This window comes from Microcaecilia unicolor, chromosome 4 (genome assembly GCF_901765095.1).
Source record: "Microcaecilia unicolor chromosome 4, aMicUni1.1, whole genome shotgun sequence".
Classification (NCBI taxonomy): Eukaryota; Metazoa; Chordata; class Amphibia; order Gymnophiona; family Siphonopidae; genus Microcaecilia; species Microcaecilia unicolor.
The window spans coordinates 359,544,979-359,570,814 of record NC_044034.1 but is presented as its reverse complement, the minus strand read 5'-3'; the positions used below and the strand labels follow the sequence as shown (position 1 = coordinate 359,570,814).

The 25,836-nt window shown below is 45.0% G+C and overlaps 1 protein-coding gene across 7 annotated transcripts in view; it reads right to left on the bottom strand.

Annotated features, from left to right (window-relative positions):
* Nucleotides 1-25,836, bottom strand: part of CTPS2 (CTP synthase 2) — a 541,710-nt gene that overhangs the window by 218,753 nt on the left and 297,121 nt on the right. For 5 of the 7 annotated variants that reach the window (XM_030202308.1, XM_030202304.1, XM_030202302.1 and 2 more), the window contains one exon: nt 19,191-19,668. The exons of the other annotated variants lie outside the window; for them this stretch is intronic. The gene's annotated coding sequence lies outside the window, so the exon portion shown is untranslated. Of the gene's footprint in view, nt 1-19,190; nt 19,669-25,836 lie in introns of those variants that run through there. 7 annotated transcript variants of the gene reach the window in all.

Below are 25,836 nucleotides of genomic sequence, written 5' to 3'. Positions count from 1 at the left end.
TTTTTGTAAGCAATATTGCGGAAGGTCTGTCTGGTAAGGTTTTCCTCTTTGCGGAAGACACCAAAATCTGCAATAGGGTAGAAACCCCTGATGGGGTGGATAACATGAGGAGGGATCTAGTGAAGCCTGAAGACTAGTCTAGACTTTGGGAGCTTAGATTTAATGCAAAACGAAATGCAAGGTCAAGCATTTGGGCTGCAAAACGCCAAGTGAGGGGTACATTACAGGGGTGAAGTTCTTTTGTGCACAAAAGAAGAATGCAATCTGAGAATGATCATATCTGATGCTGTTAAGGTGGCCAAGCAGGTAGAAAAAGCCAGAAGGATGCTTGGGTGCATAGGGAGAGGAATCACCAGCCGGAAAAATGAGGTCATAGTGCCTCTGTATAAGTCCCTGGTGAGACCTCATTTCAGTGATGTAGCCACGGGTGGACCTGGGCCCACCCAGTCTGGGCTCAGGCCCACCCAGCAGCAGTGCACCCTTGCCAATGCCAGAGCAAGCTAGGCTCCCGCATCCACCTTTCCCTCTGCAGCTGCTCCCGTTCAAAGAGTTGCTGGCAGTAAGTAAGAATCATTGCTGGATGATCCAGAAACATTCCCTCTGCCTCTGTACCCGTTCAAAGGGTCACTAGCCTGGTAGCATGTAAGAATCGCTGCCAACTGACCCAAAAACCTTCCTTCTGCTGCATCTTGTCTTTCATTCCAACTATGATGTAATTTCCTAGGAGGAACACAGCAGAGGGAAGGCTTCTTGGTCAGCCGGCAGCAGTGCAGTGATTCTTACACTCTGCCAGCGACCCTTTGAAAGATGCTGCTATGCTTCCTGATGCTGCATGGGGGGAGGGGTGTTGGAGAGAGGGAAATTGTCGGGCATGGGAGTGGAGGAGGTTTGGAGAGAAGGAAAATTGTTGGGCATAGGAGAGAAGTGGAGAGAGAAAAGGAGAAATGCTGCACTGGGGGTGTAGGAGACGGGGGAAATTGTTGTGCATGGGAGTGGAGGGGAGGGAGAGGAGAGATGCTGCACCGGGGGTGTAGGAGACGGGGGAAATTGTTGGGCATGAGAGTGAAGGGGAGGGAGAGGAGAGATGCTGCAGGGGAGATGTAGGAGAGAGGGAAAATTGTTGGGCATGGAAGTGGAGGGGAGGGAGAGGAGAGATGCTGCTGGGGGGTGTAGGAGAGAGGGAAATTGTTGGGCATGAGAGTGAAGGGGAGGGAGAGGAGGGATGCTGCAGGGGAGATGTAGGAGAGAGGGAAAATTGTTGGGCATGGGAGTGGAGGGGAGGGAGAGAAGGAGAGATGCTGCTGGGGGGTGTAGGAGAGAGGGAAAATTGTTGGGCATGGGTGTGGAGGGGAGGAGGGAGAGATGCTGCATGGGCTGGTAGGAAAGAGGGATCATTCTTGGACATGGGGGAGAGAGGGAAAGATGTTGCAAGGACAGGGAGAGAGAGGGATAATTGTTGGGTGTAGGATAGGGTGGGAGGAAAGGGGAGAGGCTGCACAGGAGAGGTGAAGGTCAAGAGAATAAGAAATGTTGGACCTGGGAGGGAGAAATGCAGCACAGGGGAGAAAGGGATGAGGGAGAAATGTTGGACATGTTGGTGGACAGAGATGTTAGATTTGGGATGCAAAGGAGAGAGAGAGGAAGAGAGATGGTGGACAGTGGTGATAGAGAGAAGAAAAAGAGGAAACAATGTTGAACATGAGGGTCAAGGAGAGGTAAACAGAGATACTGCACAGGAGGGGGGGAAGAAGGAGGGAGATGGATCCAGGGGTAGAAGGGAGTGAGGGAGAAACGCTGGACTATGGGTGGGAGGGAAGAAAGGGAGAAACGCCGGCCCCCAGAGGGGCCTTAGTGCACGGGGAAACCCATATGCTAAAAAGCAGCACAGGCCACTTTTTACTGCAGCTTAGTAAAAGGGTCCCTTAGACTGTAAACCTCCAAGGACAGGAAAATATCTGCTGTACTTGAATGTAACTGTCAGAAGTCTGAAGGTAGGATCAGTGTGGAATCTGACCTTTAGGTGACTTGTATCTAAAAGAAGAAATTATATAGCTTAGCCCAGCTCTTACACATTTGGATTTCAATTGGACCTAGTACAGTAACTCATCTTGAGCTACTACTCTGAAAGGTGTGAGCTATATTCCAAATCACAAATCTAGTACCAGGCATGTTGTGAATCAATACAAAACCCTACAAAAGTCACTCAAAACCTATTAGTGCTATTATGGTATGATAGAATTGCCTAACTTCCAAGAGTCAACAACAAGGACCTAACTAGGAAAGGGCAGCACCGTAAAAACTGTGACAAATAGTAGAACATTAATACACCTATTGGACAAACTAATCAAGCCAGATTAGTATAGATCGGTCCTACACAGAAATTCACTGCTATCGGAATACTCAGCTTTCACATTTATTTTTTGTTACATTTGTACCCCGCGCTTTCCCACTCATGGCAGGCTCAATGCGGCTTACATGGGGCAATGGAGGGTTAAGTGACTTGCCCAGAGTCACAAGGAGCTGCCTGTGCCTGAAGTGGGAATCAAACTCAGTTCCTCAATTCCCCAGGACCAAAGTCCACCACCCTAACCCCTAGGACCCTCCTCCACTGTTGCTACTATTTGAGATTCTACGTGGAATGTTGCTATTCCACTAGCAACATTCCATGTAGAAGTCAGCCCTTGCAGATCACCAACACCAATGTGGCCGCACAGGCTTCTGCTTCTGTGAGTCTGACGTCCTGCACGTACGTCAGACTCACAGAAACATGCGCAGCCTTCTACATGGAATATTGCTAGTGGAATAGCAACATTCCATGTAGAATCTCCAATAGTATCTATTTTATTTTTGTTACATTTGTACCTCGGGCTTTCCCACTCATGGCAGGCTCAATGCAGCTTACATGGGGGCAATGGAGGGTTAAGTGACTTTCCCAGAGTCACAAGGAGCTGCCTGTGCCTGAACTGGGAATTGAACTCAGTTCTTCAGTTCCCCAGGACCAAAGTCCACCACCCTAACCCTAACCACTAGGCCACTCCTCGATATGCCAACAGGTAGATCTTCATCAAATATAGAATAAGTAACCACAAACTAAAAAGAGAAATATGTAGACAAAAATTAAACTGAAAACCCAAGAAGCCAGACTGCCAAACTCTGTATACAGTGCATCTGTTTTGGTCTCTTAAAGCGTAATGTTCTCTTAAACAGACATGTGCTAAAATAAGAGTATAACCTCGGCACATCAGCAAACACCAGAAGTCTCTTTTCTTTTTCTGAAATGTATTTTTATTTAATAAATGTAGCTATTTTATTCACAGTTTGTAGATTCTCGGAAGTTATTGCTCCAGGGCAAGAGACATCCTGGTTCTGAAAGCTGTACTGGTGGGTGGAGGTGGAAATTTGAAGAAAAGGAAGTGGAGGAGTAGCCTAGTGGTTAGTGCAGTGGACTTTGATCCTGGGGAACTGGGTTCAATTCCCACGGCAGCTCCTTGTGATTCTGGGCGTCACTTAACCCTCCATTGCCCCTGGTACAAAAATATGTAAACCGCTTTGAATGTAGTTGCAAAAACCTCAGAAAGGTGGTAAATCAAGTCCCATTTCCCTTTCCCCCTTTTCCCTTATGACATCACAATATCAGAAGTGAGCCAAGTATCAGGCAATCAAGCCATTGTGACATCACTGATGAGGTTGGATCATATTGGTGGAATGAGTTGAGGAGTAGCCTAGTGGTTAGTGCAGTGGACTTTGATCCTGGGGAACTGAGTTCGATTCCCACTGCAGCTCCTTGTGACTCTGGGCAAGTCACTTAACCCTCCATTGCCCCTGGTACAAAATAAGTACCTGAAAATATGTAAACTGCTTTGAATGTAGTTGCAAAAACCTCAGAAAGGAGGTATATCAAGTCCCCTTTCCCCTTTATGGCAGAGGTGAGAGAGTGGTCAGGTAGATGAAAGCAGTTCAGAGATAGGATGCTGCGTTTGTACAATCTTGTGAGAGGTAGACAGGCAAGTTTACTCCAGGGAAGCAGAGACACACATGCATCCAAGGCAAGATAGAAACACAGAAATATGATGGCAGATAAATGCCAAATAGCCCATCCAGTCTGCCCATCTTCCATAACCTTTAACTCCTCCTTTTCCTAAGGGATCCCACATGCTTGTCCTATGCATTCTTAAGCTCTGACACAGTCCACAACCTCCACCAGGAGGCCATTCCACGCTTCCACCACCCTTTCCATAAATGAATGCTTTCTTAGATTCCTCCTAAGCCTATTTCCTCTTAACTTCATCGTATGCCTCCTCATTCCAGAGTTTTCCTTCATTTGAAAAAGGTTCTCTTCCTGTACATTAATGCCCCTGAGATATTTAAATGTTTCTATCAGATCTCCTCTTTCCCTCCTCTCTGCCAGCATATACATGTTGAGGTTCATAAGCCTGTTCTTATATGTTTTATGTCCAAGACCGCTTACCAGTTTTGTAGCCACCCTCTGGACCCACTCCATCCTGTTTATATCTTTCCGTAGGTGTGGTCTCCAGAATTGCACACAGTACTCTAAATGGGGCCTCACCAGAGACTTATACAAGGGCACCATCACCTCTTTCTTCCTGGTGGTCATCCCTCTCCTTATGCACCCAAGCATCCTTCTGGCTTTGACCGTCGCTTTTTCTACATGTTTGGCCACTTTACGGTCATCAGACACAATCACTCCCCTTTCTTCTTTTGTACACAGAAGCACTTCACCCCCTATATCGTACCGTTCCCTCGGATTCTTGTTACCCAAGTGCATGACCCTGCATTTTTTTAGCATTAAATTAGTTGCCAAATACTGGACCATTCCTCAAGCTTTGCTATGTCCTTCCTCATGTCATCCACACCCTCCGGGGTGTCCACCGTGTTGCAGAGTTTGGTATCATCCGCAAAGAGACAAACCTTACCAGACTGCCCTTCCACAATATCACTCACAAAGATGTTAAAAAGAGCCGGCCCCAGGACCGATCCCTGCGGTACTCCACTGATAACATCCTTATCTTCAGAGCAAGCTCCATTTACCACTACCCTCTGTCTCAATGTCTGAGCTCATGGGGACAAAGTGACCAAGAAGAAAACCCACCAGACCAGGGGGCAAGATAAAGGGACCAATAGGGACAGAACCTGAGGCCAGGTAGCAGAGGAGGTTATAGAGGACAGTCCTTGATTGGAGAGACCCATCAGAGAAAGGATAGTAGAGATTATCAAGAAATGAGGATAGGTAGACAAAGGACTCAAGCTTGGCTGAAAGAAAAGAGCAGTCTTTTGCAGGGAAAAAGACCACTGGTAATAAAACTTATACAAACAAGTGTGTGTGTGGTGGGGAAGTGCTGCAGTACATATGAGATTACATTATACATAATGCATTCCTCACATATTGCAGAAAGTGACTGTAGCAGTAAAAATCCTAAGATGTGAGAATAACGTTAAAGCATTAAACACTTTTTAGAGCTACACTACAAAAACTGCTCTTGGGGGGCAGAACAGCACTAACCAGAGAAACAGGAATGGATGCCCCCCCCCTGTACTGCGCAAAATAAAAAGATGGCAGATGTAAATTCAAACACTGACATATGCCCCTCACTAAATTAAAAATAAAACAAAGATGGAAAATATGTCTCTGAAAGCTAGTCAAAAATGTATTTAGTCCAATAAAAAGGTATCACCTTATCTTCCATCTTTGTTTTATTTTTATTTTTAATTTAGTAAAAGGCATATCAGGCTCATTTTCGAAAGAGAAGGATGTCCATCTTTCCACATAAATCGGAACATGGACGTCCAAATTGGTATAATCGAAACCCGATTTTGGATGTCTCCAACTAAAGTCCGTCGCAAGGACATCCAAATTTCAAGGGAGTGTGTCGGAGGCGTAGCGAAGGCGGGACTTGGGCATGCCTAACACTTGGACGTCTTTGACCCATAATCGAGAAAAGTAAGGACGTCCATAACAAACACTTGGACGTTTTCACCCAGATGTGTTTTTTTTTACGAATAAGGCACAAAAAGGTGCCCAAAATGACCTGATGACCACCAGAGGGAATCGGGGATGACCTCTCGTTACTCCCCCAGTGGTCACTAATCCCCTCCCACCCTCAAAAAACATCTTTAAAAATATTTCATGCCAGCCTCAGATGTCATACTCAGGTCCATGACAGTGCATGCAGGTCCCTGGAGCAGTTTTAGTGGGTGCAGTGCACTTCAGACAGGTGGACCCAGGCCCATACCCCCCTACCTGTTACATTTGTGGAGGAAGCAGTGAGCTCTCCAAAACCCACCACAAACCCTCTGTACCCACATATAGGTGTCCCCCTTCACCAGTAAGGGATATAGTAGTGGTGTACAGTTGTGCGTAGTGAGGTTTTTTTTTTTTGGGGGGGGGTTGGGAGGGCTCAGCACACAAGGTAAGGGAGCTATGTTCCTGGGAGCATTTTATGAGGTCCACTGAAGTGCCCCCTAGGGTGCCCTGTTGGCATGTCAGGGGGCTTGCATTTGGACATTTTTGACATGGACGTCTTTGGTTTCGAAAATTGTCAAAAGTCAAAGACGTCCATGTCTAGGGACGCCCAAGTTCAAGGACGTCCTTGGTATTTTCGAAACGAAAGATGGATGTCCATCTTTTTTCGAAATACGTTTTTCCCCCGTCCCCGGATTTGGACGTTTTACAAGTTTTAACTCTCTATAAAGGGGGCCATGCTGCAGCGAAAGCTCGGAGGTCATCTGCAAGCAGACGTGCTGTGCAGAAGCAGAGATCATTGGATCCGTTCCTGTGTTCAGACTTCAAGCTTTCGCTGGATCTGGCTTCCGCAGCTGATGACAAGTGCCTGAAATTCCTGACCAGGGCTGTTGTATGTATAAATATATATGTAAATATCTGTTTCAAAGCTTTTTCTTAGTTAGATGATTTGATTAGTGTGTATATATATATATATCTTAATCATTGTGTAGTTGGAACAATAATGGTAATATACACTCTCTATCTGAAGTACTAATAAAGAGTTTCATTTACTCAATACAAATTCAAAAGAATCTGTAGTGTTTCATACTCCGAGCAGTCTGTGGTAATTAAGTGAGCAGGCTGCAATACCAAAGCAATACAACTACTACTACTACTTATAATTTCTATTGCACCAGTGGCTTAGCCAGAAGACAATTTTTGGGTGGTCCAGCGGGTTGGATGGGTGGGCACTACAACCCCCCCCCCCCCACACACACACGCACGCACCTGTCCAGCACATTTAAAGTTATCGGCACTGCCTCCACTCACCTCCCACCGTGGCGCTGCCTCCTCTCTTGCACTTCATGGTCTCCGTCTCCCACCCCCGCGGCAGCGCTCTATCGGCGCTGCCTGCCTGACAGCTGACAGACGCGGCGCGATGACGTCCTGCTCCGGGACCTTCCCTCTGCCGCGTGCAATCCGCCCTACGTAAACAGGAAGTTGAATCAACGCGGCAGAGGGAAGGCCCCGGAGCAGGAGGACGTCGCGCCGCGTCTGTCAGCTGTCAGGCAGGCAGCGCTGATAGCAAATTGAAAGCGCCGCCGTGAGGGTGGGAGACAGAGACCGTGAAGTGCAGGAGAGGAGGCAGTGCTACGGCGGGGGTGGGAGAAGGTGACGATGGGCCTGAGACAAAACTGGGTGGGCCTGGGCCCATCCAGGCCCACCCATAGCTACGTCCCTGTATTGCGCTACTAGACGTACGCAGCGCTGTACACTTGAACATGAAGAGACAGTCCCTGCTCGACAGAGCTTACAATCTAATCAGAACAGACAAACAGGCCAGATAAGGGATAAGGACAAAGAGTAGCAAGATTCCGGAATCCTAAAGAGTAGCAAGATTCCAGAATCCCAAAGACTACTACTACTTATCATTTCTATAGCACTACTAGATGTACGCAACGCTGTACGCTTGAACATGAAGAGACAGTCCCTGCACGACAGAGCTTACAATCTAATTAGGACAGACAATTCTCCTTCCCTTTCCCCTTTCAGATCATTGGGGTGAGCAGTGCCCCCCCACACCCCCCAAACATTATCTTTAACACACTACACCAAAAAAAAAATTAAAATAAAACAAAATCCAAATTAATACAGAGCATAAAATATAATTATATATATATATATAAAAACTCACACAAATATATTACCAACACATCCACAACACTTCTCATAAAAAATACAATGCATAAGAAAAAAAAAACCCAACAGAACATCAACACAACAAAAACTACATGCCAGTAAGAAATAGCCGAGGGGGATCAGTCCTAGGAGGGAATTGTCCTGGTGGGAATTGGTGGGTGGGAACTGTCTGGGTGGCAACTAGCCTGCTACATGCTGTACATAGCAACCATTAAGAAAGTTATGTGGCTCATTCATTAAGTTTTACAGTAGAATTTATAACAAGAAAATGTGATGAAGGTCAGAATAACTAAGAGCCAGCCTAGCAGAAATGGAGCTGTGGCAGAAGGGGAGGGTGCATGATGAGAAAAGCATAGAAATACAAAAAAATGATCTTATAGTCCACGTGTACCTAAGCCATTCAATGCGGATAACAAAATTAATGGAGAAAAATGAATATTCATTGGGAGCTACAACATCAATTTAAAATAACAGAAAAACTGAAAGAAAGTACATTCTAACCTGTCTCTTAAAAAGACAAGGGGGTCTTTTATTAAACGTGGTAGCGTTTTTAGCTCGCGGCAGAAATCAGCTAATGGTGAATGCTGAGACGCCTATAGGAATATAATGGGCGTCTCGGCGTTTACCGCCAGCTGATTTCAACCTTGGCTTAGTAAAAGACCCCCTAAGTCTTCAAAAAATTTCTGAACAATAGATAAGAACTGGTTTTTCCTTAAAGCAACAGGAAGGGCATTCCAATTGTGCACAGTCTGATACGATAAAGACTAATAAAAGGCCTTTTTCAAATAAAATAATTTTGGAGTAGGAAGAAAGAATTTCTAGACGACCTCTACGAGTCTCTTTGTCCAAAACGTAAACAATGGTATTCAAAAAACATGATGCCAATCCAGTCAATATTCCATATACCAGTGTGTACATATTTTACACTCAACTGGAAGCAATGTAATGAAACTGAATATGGAGTGGCTCTTTCATGAGCAGAAGAAATTAACCTAGTGGCTGTATTTTGGACCATTTGCAATCTCTTCAACGTAGCTTGGTAAAAGGACCCCTAAGTCACATACACTACGAACCTGGATTGGAAAGACTTATGGAGGGGCGTTTTCGAAAGGAATGTCTAAGTTGGAATTTGGACGTCTTTGTAAAACGTCCAAATTCGGAGGCGGGGAAAAGGTCATTTTCGAAAAAAGATGGACGTACATCTTTGTTTCGAAAATACCATGGACGTCCTTGGATTTGGACGTCTTTGATTTTGGGCCATTTTCAAACACAAAGACGTCCAAATGGACAACATTCAAAACAGAGTTGGAGTGGTTTAATGGTTAGTGCAGTGGGCTTTGATCCTGGCAACATGGGTTCCACTCCCACTGCTGCTCCTCGTGACTTTGGGCACCTCAAATGCACATGTGGCATTTTTGGATATGACATCAAAGTCTGAATTTGGACGTTTTTTGTAAAATGTCCAAAATCAGAACAGGAAAGGTCATTTTCTACAAAAAAGTCTATCTTTTCCTTTTGTAAGTGCTGTTTGGAGAAATGTTTTGTGATTTGGGGGAGGAAGGGGAGGTGATCCCCGAGTCCCTCCAGTGGCCATCTGGTCATTTGGGGCATCTCTTGTGTGGAGTAGGGTAGTGGTTAGTGTAGCAGACATTGATCCTGGGGAAGTGGGTTCAATTCCCACTGTAGCTATTCATTATAAAAACACATCTAGCTCAAAACGTCTAAATCTTGGACGTCTTTGTTTTGTTCCATTATTGCTGAAAGACGTCAATGTCTTAGGAACGCCTAAGTCCCGCCTTGAACACGCCCCCTTGAGATTTGGACATCCTTCTGACGGACCTCAGAAAAAGACGTCCAACAAGAGGTTTCGATAATACTGATTTGGACATTTCTGTGAGATAAACGTCCAAATGCTGTCTTATGTCACTTTTTGGACGTCTATCTCTTTTGAGAATGAGCCTGATGGTAATGTAGTGACGTCGGTCAACGTGGAAAAATTACATATACATATGTTTCATAATTTTTTGTGGATTTTTCATTAAATGAGATTGTGTTTTCAACTGCACCCCTCTGGCTCTTTGATCTTTGTGAGGAGTTTGTTCTCCTTGTATTGCTTGGAAAGACATGACGTTTTAATGGAACCTTGTGATTTCATCACTGTTTTTATGAATTTGCTTCTGCCTTTGGATCTGATATAATAATCTATTCTACTATATGACAAGATGAAAAAAAAAAAGACAATTTGATTGTTAATCTAGCCCAGGAAATGAGTGGTTACAGTGCAGCTATTAGTTTCATTTCACTGTGGACAGTTTGTGAGTTTTATGTTTGAAAATAAATGTGATTTTTTTTTTAATGACTGCAAACTACTTGACATTTTTGGTCGGGTGGTATATCCTAGAGTTTTCCAAGTCCAGTCCTGGAGTACTCCTTGCCAGTCAGGTTTTCAGGATATCCACAATGAATATGCACAAACTTGATTTGCAAATACTGCCTCCATTATATGCAAATCTCTTTCATGCATACTCATTGTGAAAACCTGACTGGCAAGGGGTACTCCAGGCCCCAGTGGTGTACTGGAGTCCGGCTCACAAGAGCCAGTTGTTACATTTTTTTTAGCATTTTGCTAGATGGTTGTTCTGGCAGGGCGAGACGGCTCTCCCCCCCCTCCCTCCCCCCCCCACTAAGCTACAGGGTCCCAGGCTCCAGCACATACCTGAAAAAGGCAGCCACCCTGGTGGTCTAGTGGATTTTTCGGGGCAGGAAAGATCCCCAGTTCTTCCTGCCCACGCTGACCCTCCCTCTGCCGGATTGCTCTTTAAAAATGGCCGCCGGTCTCGGCAGCCATTTTAAAGACCGATGCGGCAGCGGGAGAGTCAGCGCTGGCAGTGGGCAGGAAGGACTGGGGATCTTTACTGCCCCGAAGAATCCACTAGACCACAAGGGTGGCTGCCTTCTTCAGGTATGTGCTGGGCCTTGAGGTATGTACTGGGCCCCTGTGGCTCAGGGGAGCTGGGAGCAAGTCTGGAAGTGAATGAGGTGGGGTGGGGACTAGACCATGGGGAGGATATTGTTTAAAAAAAAAAGTTGTATTTTCAAACATGCCAGCTTGTGCACAGGATGTACACAGAGGAAGTACAATAAGGAAATAACTTTTCATAGGTAGAGTAGTAATTTGTTATAAATCGTAATCTGTGTGTCATTTGGAGGGGCTGGTTATAGGGATACGCTAACCCTGTTATATTGGTGCAGAGAGTTTTTTTCCTCCTAGTAAAGGGCTTCTAAAACAGACATCATGTTATGAGGATCAGGTGCTCAACATTCAGAGTTTTTATTTACTTATTTATGGCATTTTATCCCACATTAAACATGAATTAGATTAGAACCTGGGAGCATTAAAAATATTTTTTCCTGGAGAGAGTAATGCATTGCCCCCCCCCCCCCCCCCCCCCCCCCCCCCGTTCTCTCCCCGGGTATAGCCAGCTCTGCAATTTGGGAGGCGGGGCAGAGGTGGACCGGGGAGAGAGCCTGTTGTTAAAAATTTACCAGCACACCTCTGCCAGGACCAGACTTGGGAAACACTGGTATATCCAAACAGCTATGTAAATAATTTTTAATATAATTTGTAGCACACCTTCCCAAACAATGCTCAAGGTGACATACATCTTTTTTAGAGGTGCAATACATCCCTGTCCTAAGGCATTAAACCAGGGTTGTCCAACCTTGGTCCTCGAAGACCACATTCCAGTTGATGTCCAGGATTTCCCCAATGAATATGCATGAGATCTATTTCCATGCACTGCCTCCACTGTATGCAAATAGATCTCATGCATATTAATTGGGGAAAACCTGATCTGGCAAGGCCGAGGTTGCATTGAACACCCCTGAGTTAAACTGACATGTCCAAGGAATATCACTATTACTACTACTACTATAAATCACTTTTATAGCGCTACCAGTCGTACGCAGCGCTTTACAATTGAACATGAAGAAGAAAGACAGTCCCTGCTCAAAAGAGCTTACAATCTAAATCAGGACAAACAGACAGGCCCAAAAAGGAGAAGGGAAGGACAGACAGAAGGACACATAAGGATAAGATAAAAGTTACAAGTCAGGAGTCGAAAGCAGCATCAAACAGGTAGGCCTTTAGCCCGGATTTGAAGGCTGTGAGGGATGGAGCTAGACGTAATGGCTCAGGAAGCCTATTCCAGGCATAAGGTGCGGCGAGATAGAAGGCGCGGAGTCTGGAATTAACGATGGAGGAGAAGGGTGCAATTAGGAGAGATTTGCCTAGTGAACAGAGTTTTAAGGAAGGAGTGTAGGAAGAGATGAGGGTGGAGAGGTAGTGAGAGGATGCAGAGTGAATGCACTTATAGGTCAACAAGAGGAGCTTGAATTGTATACGGAAACGGATAGGGAGCCATTGAAGTGATTTCAGGAGAGGGGTGATATGGGCATAACGACTTTGGCGAAATATTAGTCATGCGGCAGAGTTTTGAACAGATTGAAGAGGAGAGAGATGGCTGAGTGGAAGACCTGTGAGAAGCAAGTTGCAGTAGTCTATGCGACGTGGAGGGTCTCAGGATATCCACAATGAAAATACATGAGATAGATTTGCATGGACTGCCTCATTGGGCCCATTATATATAGGTCCTCATTAGTTACAGCTATGTTCTATGTTATCTTTCCGGGATATATTACAACATATGAACATTAAACACTTCTCATGGCATGAGCCTGCTTGTAGATTTTCAAAGGGAAACTCGCAGGGACTCTCCTCTGAAAATCAGCTTGCAAGTTGCTGGTTCCTGCTGAAAATTGCCCTATAAGGGATTAATTTTATAATTGCAGTCCTTAGTGAAAAGCATGCACTTATTTTTCATTACCCTAATGATCTAACCAGGGTTCAATAAAATGAATGATCTAAACAACACTATTGAAACCTTTTGTTAATTCTCTGTTTTTGATTATCAATAGAAATCAAACAAAATAAAACATGGAAAAGAAAATAAGATTGGAAATAAGCAAATGTGGTAGCAGATAGTATATATAAGAGAACCATCAAAGCCATTACTATGACAGTCTGACAGGGTGGGAGGATGGGGGTGGGTAGGAGGTCTGCATGGGGACATCAAAGCATATCATTGATATTCTAACAGGATGGGTGTGGATAGGTGAGGGGTGGGGTGATCAACAGAGACATACAGCTATATGGTTTATAATGTCCCCATGCATACCTCCTACCCACTCCCACCCTGTCAGACTGTCATAGTAATGCTTGAATGTTTTCACTTATATACACTGTCAGCTAGCACATTTGCTTATTTCCGATCTGAGGAAGAAGGGCAACCTTCGAAAGCTAATCAAGAAATGTATTAAGTTATATCCAATAAAAAAGGTATCATCATATTTTCTTTTCCATGTTTTATTTTGTTTGATTTCTATTGATAACCTTAAGAGTGGACTAACACGGCTACCACACTCACTCCTCTGTTTTTGATTAGAAATCTGAATTTTTAAGGACACTCATTTATTAAAATGGGGGAGTGTTACTTTGTCAACCCCTATATGCTAAAATCATGGGCCCAAGTGCTCAATTAAGTGTCTCCTTAAATCCCTGATTTACTAAATAAAAGTACTTAGCTTAAGACCAAACTTTATTTGCTGTGCTTATTTCAAGCGCACAAGCCTCATTTGTCCAAGTCCTTGGCTCATGAATCTGCATGAGATCGATTTGAATGCATTGCCTCCATATTCACCGTGGATATGTTGAAAAACCGGACAAGCTAGAAGATATTCTTAGACCTGCTTGAGAAACAGTGGTCTGTAGCCACAGATACAGCAAAGTGACTGGTGCGACCCTGAGGACTAATCAATTTTTTGAGGCATAAGCTTTTAAGAGCAAAGGTCCACTTCATCATTTCATTTAATATTCCACTTCCTAGTAGAAATAGTTGCTGCCAAGGTAACTAGATTTCGAGCTTAGATTCAGCCACTCATCTTTCCAAACCAATGCTCAAGCAAGAGTTAGTAGTGTTTCTTTCCCAAAGGGCTTCCAATCTAAGTGCTAGATTTAGTAATGTGCATTAGTAATGTACACATTTTTGCATATTAATGAGTGCAATTACAATTTAATGCATGTTATTTAATATAGGTTCCATTATTGTCACTGGGGCCTATTTTCTAATTACACACATAAATCAGATTAATGTGCGTTAATGTGCAATAATGCACATTTGTAAATCTAGAACCAAATTTGTACATACCCTTACTTTGATGTTAGCGGCCTTCCGCGTCTGCTACATTCATCAAGCCCGATATCCAAAGCGATTTAAGTGGGCAAAAGAGAGTCTTGCCCATTTCCAAGTTTAATAAACTATCCCACACAGCAAGCATTGAGCCTGCCATGAGTGGGAAAGCGCGGGGTACAAATGTAACAAAAATAAATCTGTGCAGTTTGCAATTCTAAAATTAGTAGAGGAAATAGGAACAGGAGGATAGTATGGTGGGGGGGGGGGGGGGAGGGGAGAAACAGAACTGGTTGATAGGAAAGATGGGGTAACAGCTGGTGGCAGAGGAGAAGGGAAATAATTCTGAGCTGGCTGGCAGGCCCAAACCCGATGGCAGCTTTAGGAGAACGTAAAAGCGTCCTCGAAAAGATCCACTGTTGTGATGGAAAATATTAAAAATTGCTTTTCAGTCTTGCTTTAATCGATAATACATTTTTTAAATCCCCTGTCTTTGACCAAAAATGACTTTCCTGGTATAACTCAAAGAACTGGCTGGAATGTATGGCACATCACAAGAACAATGTATGAGATAAAGCACATCTTAAGAACAATATATGAGATAAGGGCACATCTCAAGAACAGGTTGGAATGCCTCTGAAGCCAGCTTGTGCAGGAGGGAGGCGGGGTATGCTTGAGGTTCGGGAGATAAGCCACCTGGCCAGTGGTTTATTTACCTGAACTGAGAGCATATGACTGAAACCTCTTGTACATTCCTGGATAAGTTTTAGCTTAATAAAAAGGGGGCTTTTTGCAGCAAAGCCTTGGGGCTCATTCTGTGGATGGACGCATCGTGCAGAAAAGACTTGTTCCTGGTCTGGAGACTTTGGGCTTTCGCTGCAACGAGCCCCCCAGCTGATGAGATAAGGGCCTGAATGAAGTAATTCCTGAGCAGTGATGTTGTATGTATGTATGTATGTATGTGTATATATATATATATATATATATATATATATATATATATATATATATATATAAATATATCTTATTTTACTTTTGCCTTCCTTTAGTAATTTACTCGATTAGTGTGTGTATTTCTTAATCATTGTGTAGTTGGAACAATAATGACTTATACACTCTCCAATTAAAGTGCAAATAAAAAGTTTCATTTACCCAATACAAATCTAAAATAATCTGTAGTATTTTAGTCTTTGAGAAGTCTGTGGTTATCAAGTGAGTAGGCTGCAATACCAAAGCAATACAACTGTTAAGGAGGTCTGTGACCTGAGATAGAGGGGCACGGCCTTCCGTAAAGTGGGACCTACAACTGAATAATGGAGGTCACGACGTGTATTCTCACATCTGATGTGCTGAAACGAGGGTATGACCGCCAGGCGTTGTTGGGATGAGCAAAGAGCACGAGAGGGAGAATACAGGGTCAGAAGACACGCTGGCTGCCGATTATTTAGCGCTATTTAACTGGGCAGTGCTGCTGAATATTGGCACTAAGTGACCATATCTAATTTTCCAAGTTTATTTACAATTTACTATCTCACCCTATGGGAAGCCTTCAGGGCAGGAAAAGAGTGCTATGGTGTGGAGTCAGGAAGGAGCCAGGAGCTATGCAGATGCAGGCAGTATTCAGTGGTCCTGCCCATATAACTAAGTGCCTAAACAGAACTGCATAACAGGCTGTACTAACTTTAGTCACTTAGTTAAGGGGCTGCCAACATTGAATATCGGCTGGCACCCATATAGCTTTCAGGTAGTGGCTGGTCGCATGCAAAAGTCTCCCCTCCCTCCTGACCACCTCCAATATGACCTAATCCTCCTCCCGAAGGAGAAAAGTCTCCCTGATCTGATCCCCTTCTCCCCCCCCCCTTTTCCCCACTCCAAGGGCAAAAGTCCCCCAGTCCTATTTACCTCTCTCCTCTCCCTCCCTCAGAGCCTTTTATCACCCAACATGCCTCCCCCCCCCCACAGGGCCGGTCTTAAGCAGAGGCGATAGGGGCAGCCGCACAGGGTCTCGTGCTCCCAGGGGCTCCACAGACCTCCCCAAACCTACCTTAATGCAACATACCCTGGTGTAGTGGCCTCGTCAGGGCAGGAAAGAACCCCACTCTTTCCTACCTACTGCCACCGCATTCTTCAAAATGGCTGCCGAGACTTGCCCTCTCGGCAGCCATTTTGAAGAATGCGGTGGCAGCGGGTAGGAAAGAGTGGGGTATGTTCCTGCCCTGAAGAGGCCACTAGACTACCAGGGTGCATTAAAGTAGGTTTGGGAACAGCAACCTGAGGGAGGGGAAGGGGGAGGGCCAGAGAATATAAATAAAAAATAAACATCTTGTCAAAAGAGGGTGGGGCAAGGTGGGGGCAGGACTAGGCAAGGAGCTAGGGAATTGCACATAAATTTAAAAATAAACACCTGTAAAAGGGGGCAGTTGCTAAGACTGGCCCTGCCCCCCCCCCACCCTATACGCCCCTTTGCGCCTACCTTTCAAATCGCTGGTGGTCTAGGGGTAATTAGGGCAGGAATGATACTCACCTGCTCTTGCCCATTGTAGCTCCAGATTCAAAATGGCTCTAGAGGTCGCGGAATCCATTTTGAAATCTGGAGCTGCGATGGGCAGGAAAGAGTGGAGAACATTCCTGTTCCCAAGACCCATAGATCACCAAGGGTTTGAATGGATGGCCCAGGGGAGTCTACGGGGTGTGGGGAGGCCAAGAGACTAACTTCGGCATTTCCATCGTCCATCATAATTTCCTATAAGCTGTATAATTGCTCTATTACTATGCAATCTTCAATTTCTAAATTATTGTAAGTCAACTTTTCTAATGTATGTCATTTCTAACTTTTCTAATATATGCAAGCCACATTGAACTGAAAATTGTTTTTTTTGGATAATGTGGGATAAAAGAACCAATAAATAAATAAATATTGGAGACTAAAAATATTGGGGGCTACTAGGGATAATGATTGACAGATACTTAACCTTTGATAAACAATGTCAGCAAATGCTTTAAAAAGCCTTCAGCATACTAAAAAAAAACTCAGGAGAATACGTCGTTGCTTCAGCCGAGACAATTTTAGACTACTGGTGCAATCTCTCATTCTTGCACGAATTGATTATTTTCAACGTATTATACGTAGGTTGTGCAACACCAATTAGAAACAAAGATACAGACAGTATAGAATGTTGCAGCTAGACTGATCTTTTCCAAATCAAAATACAAGAGAGTAACTCATTTGTACATCACATTACACTGGCTACCGTTCAAAGTGAGAGGGATTTTTAAACTCTGCACCATGATACACTCATTTCTACATAGCAAAATGCCAGAATATCTAAACCGTTGGATAATACTACCCGAAAAGAGACTGAGAAGGATGAAAGGAAATCTTCTGGACCTAGTATTCCCATCAACAAAAGGTGTCAGATTTAAGACAGTACACTCGACAAACTTACCCTATCTAGTGACGGTAAGATCAATATCAGAGTATGGAATTTTCTGTAAACAGTTAAAGACTCATCTATTCAGAAAATACGTGTTAGGGAATGAGGGATAATGTGTACAGCATCCCAATACCCCACAATTACATCCGTTATGACCTTAAAATGTAACAATGTTTTTCCTCTTGAAATGTGTTGAGTCTAAAATCTAACAATGTACTTCATCTCTTAACATAAGTCGCTCTGAACTCAGTTTGGGAATGCTTGTAAAGTGAAAAGCTATGGGGAAGGGGGATTGGATTGAGGAAATGTTTGCCCGAAGAAGGGAGGGCGGGGGATCAGATCAGAGGGACTTTTGCCCTTGGGGTGGGGGAGGAGAGGGATTGGATTCCAGAGGTTGGAGCTTTGCATTTGGGGAAAATGGATCAGATGGTGGGGGGGGGGGGGGGGGGGGGGGGGGGGGGGGAGTAGGGAAACCTGACCAGAAACTCTTATGTGGAACTCACATAAGTATTGGTGGCTACCATCAATCTGGTCAGGCCTAGATACTCATTGCTGGTGCTCACACATGGCCCAGAATGGAACATTCAAGTCTAACTTAGCCAGCGGTGATAAGCATTTAAAATTAAAAAAAAAACAAAAACGCTCACCACTACTGGCTGAATATTGGCTGGCTAGCTTTTAGCAGACAGCTACGCCATCACTACAGGAAAGAAAGGGCAGTAGTCAGGTCTCTGAGCCTGAAGGATTCTTGTCTCTCCTTACGCCCCCCCTCGGGTACTCCATTCTCTAGATAAATCTGTCTTATCCGTCCCCTTCTCCTCTACTGATAATTCTAGACTCCGTTCCTTTTGTCTTGCTTCACCCCACGCCTGGAATAGACTTCCCGAGCCTGTGCGTCTAGCCCCGTCTTTGGCCGTTTTCAAGTCCAAACTTAAAGCCCACCTCTTTACCTCTGCTTTTGACTCTTAACCACTGCTCACTTGCCCTGTCCTTTAACCTCGCCTATTTATTCCCTTACCCTTAGTCGTTCTGTCTGTTTACCTGTCTTACCTAGATTGTAAGCTCTTTGAGCAGGGACTGTGTCTTTTTGTGTATGGTGTACAGCGCTGCGTATGCCTTGTAGCGCTATAGAAATGATAAATAGTAGTAGTAGTAGTGTTAAAAAATCATAGTGCACATTATGGGTGAATTCAAACTACTTAAACAAATGATGTAGCATAAATCCTATTTACTGTGGACTCTGGTAAATATACATTCACTGCTAGTTTACAGGATATACTTCTCTTTGGTATATGATTTCTTTGTGATTCTTCTTTCAAGCTGTAAACAACGTTTTTTTATTTCATAAATCTTGCAAATATTTTGTCTGCTGCGTCCTACGGTGGTTTATGCTAAAAACAGAGAGTCACTCAAGGATTTCCTCTTCCTCAGAGCAGAGGAGACTTATTTCATGCTCTGTTCAATACATTCTTCATTACGAGATTACTAAGTGCTGAGAGATTATTTTCTTCGTGCTGGAAGAAGCATGAATTGAAGCGGTACGGAAATATTTTAAAATAAAGCAACTACTTGTTCAGCTTTTTGAGGATGAGTTGGTGGTGGGGGGGGGGGGTCTAGGATTCCCTCTTCTGTGATCACTTGCTTGGTCTGCCTTCTCTGCTTAATTGTAATTGGATTTTTCTTCAGCTCCGCTGTGCTCTTCCCACGGTTAACCAAATATCTATAAACTTTTCCATCGCAGGGGGAGATATTGAAACCGTGGAGGCATATTGTGGTACAAATCCTCATGTCACACAGATAATTCAGTCAATGGCATCAGTGCAACCTGCAGGGAGACAGAATATAATAAAAAAAAAAAAACAAGTCAGTGATTTTCAAGGAAAACATGAAGAAAAAAAATTCTCTAGTAAAGCGGACAGAGGGCAATTCTATAAACGGCACCTAGGTTTATTTATTTATTTATTTGGTACATTTGTATCCCACATTTTCCCACCTATTAGCAGGCTCAATGTGGCTTACATAGTACCGTAAACGGCGTTAGCCGATTCGGGTATGAACTAATACAATTACAAGGTGATACTGCGGTAGAGAGAGGTACATGTGTGGTAATCAGAACAGAGAGTAACTACCTCAGCTTCCGGAAGAGGCTAAAAACTTTTCTCTTTCCAAAGACTGATACATAACAAACATAAACTTCCAAAGAGATTTTTTTACTCGTGATAAGTACCCTGTTTCCCCGAAAATAAGACAGTGTCTTATATTAATTTTTGCTCCCAAAGATGCGCTAGGTCTTTTTTTTTTTTGTTACATTTGTACCCCGCGCTTTCCCACTCATGGCAGGCTCAATGCGGCTTACATGGGGCAATGGAGGGTTAAGTGACTTGCCCAGAGTCACAAGGAGCTGCCTGTGCCTGAAGTGGGAATCGAACTCAGTTCCTCAGGACCAAAGTCCACCACCCTAACCACTAGGCCACTCCTCCACTGTTGCTACTATTTGAGATTCTACATGGAATGTTGCTATTCCAACATTCCATGTAGAAGTCGGCCCTTGCAGATCACCAATGTGGCCGCGCAGGCTTCTGCTTCTGTGAGTCTGACGTCCTGCACGTACGTGCAGGACGTCAGACTCACAGAAACAGAAGCCTGCGCAGCCTTCTACATGGAATGTTGCTAGTGGAATAGCAACATTCCATGTAGAATCTCCAATAGTATCTATTTTATTTTTGTTACATTTGTACCCTGCACTTTCCCACTCATGGCAGGCTCAATGCGGCTTACATGGGGCAATGGAGGGTTAAGTGACTTGCCCAGAGTCACAAGGAGCTGCCTGTGCCTGAAATGGGAATCGAACTCAGTTCCTCAGTTCCCCAGGACCAAAGTCCACCACTCTAACCACTAGGCCACTCCTCCACTGTTGCTACTATTTGAGATTCTACATGGAATGTTGCTATTCCAACATTCCATGTAGAAGTCGGCCCTTGCAGATCACCAATGTGGCTGCGCAGGCTTCTGCTTCTGTGAGTCTGCCTGCACATACGTGCAGGACGTCAGACTCACAGAAACAGAAGCCTGCGCAGCCTTCTACATGGAATGTTGCTAGTGGAATAGCAACATTCCATGTAGAATCTCCAATAGTAGCAACATTCCATGTAGAATCTCCAATAGTATCTATTTTATTTTTGTTACATTTGTACCCGACGCTTTCCCACTCATGGCAGGTTCAATGCGGCTTACATGGGGCAATGGAGGGTTAAGTGACTTGCCCAGAGTCACAAGGAGCTGCCTGTGCCTGAAGTGGGAATCGAACTCAGTTCCTCAGTTCCCCAGGACCAAAGTCCACCACCCTAACCACTAGGCCACTCCTCCACTGTTGCTACTATTTGAGATTCCACTAGCAACATTCCATGTAGAAGTCGGCCCTTGCAGATCACCAATGTGGCCGCGCAGGCTTCTGCTTCTGTGCGTCTGACGTCTGACGTCCGTGCGTCTGACGTCAGACTCACAGAAACAGAAGCCTGCGCAGCCTTGTACATGGAATGTTGCTAGTGGAATAGCAACATTAGTACATAAGTACATAAGTAGTGCCATACTGGGAAAGACCAAAGGTCCATCTAGCCCAGCATCCTGTCACCGACAGTGGCCAATCCAGGTCAAGGGCACCTGGCACGCTCCCCAAACGTAAAAACATTCCAGACAAGTTATACCTAAAAATGCGGAATTTTTCCAAGTCCATTTAATAGCGGTCTATGGACTTGTCCTTTAGGAATCTATCTAACCCCTTTTTAAACTCCGTCAAGCTAACCGCCCGTACCACGTTCTCCGGCAACGAATTCCAGAGTCTAATTACACGTTGGGTGAAGAAAAATTTTCTCCGATTCGTTTTAAATTTACCACACTGTAGCTTCAACTCATGCCCTCTAGTCCTAGTATTTTTGGATAGCGTGAACAGTCGCTTCACATCCACCCGATCCATTCCACTCATTATTTTATACACTTCTATCATATCTCCCCTCAGCCGTCTCTTCTCCAAGCTAAAAAGCCCTAGCCTTCTCAGCCTCTCTTCATAGGAAAGTCGTCCCATCCCCACTATCATTTTCGTCGCCCTTCGCTGTACCTTTTCCAATTCTACTATATCTTTTTGAGATACGGAGACCAGTACTGAACACAATACTCCAGGTGCGGTCGCACCATGGAGCGATACAACGGCATTATAACATCCGCACACCTGGACTCCATACCCTTCCTAATAACACCCAACATTCTATTCGCTTTCCTAGCCGCAGCAGCACACTGAGCAGAAGGTTTCAGCGTATCATCGACGACGACACCCAGATCCCTTTCTTGATCCGTAACTCCTAACGCGGAACCTTGCAAGACGTAGCTATAATTCGGGTTCCTCTTACCCACATGCATCACTTTGCACTTGTCAACATTGAACTTCATCTGCCACTTGCACGCCCAATCTCCCAGTCTCGCAAGGTCCTCCTGTATCTATTTTATTTTTGTTACATTTGTACCCCGCGCTTTCCCACTCATGGCAGGCTCAATGCGGCTTACATGGGGCAATGGAGGGTTAAGTGACTTGCCCAGAGTCACAAGGAGCTGCCTGTGCCTGAAGTGGGAATCAAACTCAGTTCCTCATGGCCGCGCAGGCTTCTGCTTCTGTAAGTCTGACGTCCTGCACGTACGTGCAGGACGTCAGACTCACAGAAACAGAAGCCTGCGCAGCCTTGTACATGGAATGTTGCTAGTGGAACAGCAACATTCCATGTAGAATCTCCAGTAGTAGCAACATTCCATGTAGAATCTCCAATAGTATCTATTTTATTTTTGTTACATTTGTACCCTGCGCTTTCCCACTCATGGCAGGCTCAATGCGGCTTACATGGGGCAATGGAGGGTTACGTGACTTGCCCAGAGTAACAAGGAGCTGCCTGTGCCTGAGGTGGGAATCGAACTCAGTTCCTCAGTTCCCCAGGACCAAAGTCCACCACCCTAACCACTAGGTCTTATTTTCAGGGGATGTCTTATTTTTCATAAAGAAGAATTCACATTTATTGTTGAACAAAAAAAATGAATATTTATTATATACTGTACAGTAGTTGTCATCACAAACGAGCATAACCAGACAAACTGTGAATCCTATCAAGAATTTCTTGTTACTACCATTATTTCCATGTACAACAATCTATGGTACATTTACCGATCCCAATATTTATGAACACAAAGCAAGATTTATTCAATGACAATCATACCCCTTTGGCGGGAAGCGGTGAGGAAGGGTTGTGCTCATTTTTCGTCTTTTCTTTTGGGAGGGAGGGTCTCTGTGCACTGACTTGGCTCTGGATAATGTGTGTGGGGGGGGGGGGGGGAGGTTGTTCAGCTCTCTCCACCCCTACCCCGCTCTGCAGGCCTCCAAGCTTTCCAGCTCCACTGGCACGCAGCATCAGCTACGGTATGTAAAAGCTGCCTTTAGCCTGCCCCGGAAGCTTTCTCTGTACAGCTTCCTGTGTAGGCGGGACGTTGTACACAGGAGGCTTCCGGGGCTGGCCAAAGGCAGCGCTCATGTCGCTGATGCACGCTGCTGGAGGTCTGGAAGTTTAAAGGCCTGCAGAGCGGGCGGGCGGCGAGGAGGGAGAGCAATACACCGCAGTGATCGCACAGTAGTTGGAGGGATGCCGGAACGGAACCGTCATGGCAGAAGCACCAACATCGAGGGATGTTGGGTGGGCGGGCCTGCTCTTCCGCCGAACTTGAAAGCTGTAAAAGATGAAGGAGGAAGACAGGCCAGAGAAGGGAGTGGGTCCGCAGCAAAAATAGGCGCCGTTTTTGTCCAGGTAAGCGGCGAGGGTAAGCATGGCGGGCAGCGCCCTCCAGAGGTCGGTGCCCCCCTGCGGTGCTTACCCCGCTTACCATGTTGGCACGGCCCTGCCCATCTGGGCCAAACAAAAACTTTGCTAGGTCTTACTTTCGGGGGAGGCCTTATATTTAGCAATTCAGCAAAACCTCTACTAGGTCTTATTTTCGGGGAAACAGGGTAGTAGTAGTAGTAGTAGTAGTAGTACTCGTTCCAAAATTACAAAGATTGGGGGACACTTGAGGAAGTTAAATGTCTTAAAGGATTACGTGCAAACAGTCACACGGAAATACTTTTAAAACAAATAGGAGTTAATATTTTTGCACTCAACGAATAGTTAAGCTCTGGAACTCTTTGAAAGATGTGGTAACAGCAGTAAACGTATCTGGTTTTAAAAAAGGTATGGACAAATTCCTGGACAAAAAAAATCCATAGTCTGCTATTGAGGCAGACATAGGAAGCAACTGCTTGCCCTGGGATTTGTAGGATGGAGTGTTGCCATGATTTGGGTTTCTGCCAAGTACTTGTGACCTGGCTTGGCCACTGTTTGGAAAACAGGATACTGGGCTAGACGGACCATTGGTCTGACCCAGTATGGCTACTCTTATGTTCTTATGTACTGCTACATAACAAACATAACTTACTTAATCCTCTGGATGGACTAGAGAACTATCAAACGAAACACCAACCATATATAACTTTGAATCTAAACAAGATTGTAGTCACACAATGCCCTACTTATAATAATACTAGCCATTGAGCTCGTAAAAACGGGCTAGTATAGGACGGGGGGGGGGGGGTTGAAAGCCCCCCCCCCGCCGCCAAGCTCTCCGCTGCCCCTCCGAGGTCACCGCTATGCCCCCCCCCCCGGAGTCGCCGCCACCCCTCCACCTGGGCCGGGCCCTCGCTTCGCTATTGAAACAGTGCGGGAACGCAGCACACAGCTCAGATGAGCTGCCGTCCTTCTTCTCTGCCTGTGTCCCGCCCTCGCCCAGGGCGGGACAGAGGCAGGGAAGGAAGGCCGACGGCAGCTCAGCTGAGCTGTGTGCTCCGTTCCTGCGCTGTTTCTACAGCAGAGCGAATTGCCGGGCTGGGTGGAGAGTGGGTGGCGGCGGCGACCTTGTGGGGGGAGGGCGGTTTCGTCCCTCCCCTTGCGCAGTAGAGACCCTCTCTGACCCGCTCCCGTCATCATGTATTGACGCGGGGGCGGGACAGAGAGGGTCTTTACTGCGCATTTGCGAGTGAGTTCGGTCACTCGCCGTTTATATGTTTGATTGTAACAACCTCTGTAAAGCACACTGAACCTTAAACAGGGGATATTAGCGTTATATAAGACCTGAATTGAATTGAATAGGAAGGAACATAACACCAGTGTTGACACTTCTGCACATTTTCAAATTTTAACCCCAACCAGCCCTAAGAAATGGGGCAGATACAGCAACAATGCAACAGCAAGAATAATGTCAGAAACGAGGTTTCCAAATCCCCTCCCATTTAGCAACAGTGCGCAAACACCATTTTTAGTGCAGCTGTATAATGGCTGATTTGCTATTTTTTGTCCATTAAAATTGATTACTGTGTGAGCACTGATCACCATCCATTTTGTAGGTGATAAGAGTTCATGTGCGATATTCCTGCACTAACCAGTTAGCACATGGTAATGTAGATATGTTAACTGGTTAGCACAGGCTCTCTGCCCCCCCCCCTTCAATTTATTTTTTAGTGTGCATTTAGGGTGCACATATTTGGCAGTTACAGCAAAATATCTGAGCATGGCCCGCGATATGCCATTTTAAGCTGTGTCAGGCATGCATTTGGCCTTATTTTTGAAAGAGATAGGTGCCCATATTTTCACCCAAATCGGGAGATGGGCACCCATCTCGCAAAGGCGCCCAAATCGGTATAATTGAAAGCCGATTTTTTTTTTTGTTACATTTGTACCCCGTGCTTTCCCACTCATGGCAGGCTCAATGAGGCTTACATGGGGCAATGGAGGGTTAAGTGACTTGCCCAGAGTCACAAGGAGCTGCCTATGCCTGAAGTGGGAATCAAACTCAGTTCCTCAGGACCAAAGTCCACCACCCTAACCACTAGGCCACTCCTCCACTGTTGCTACTATTTGAGATTCTACATGGA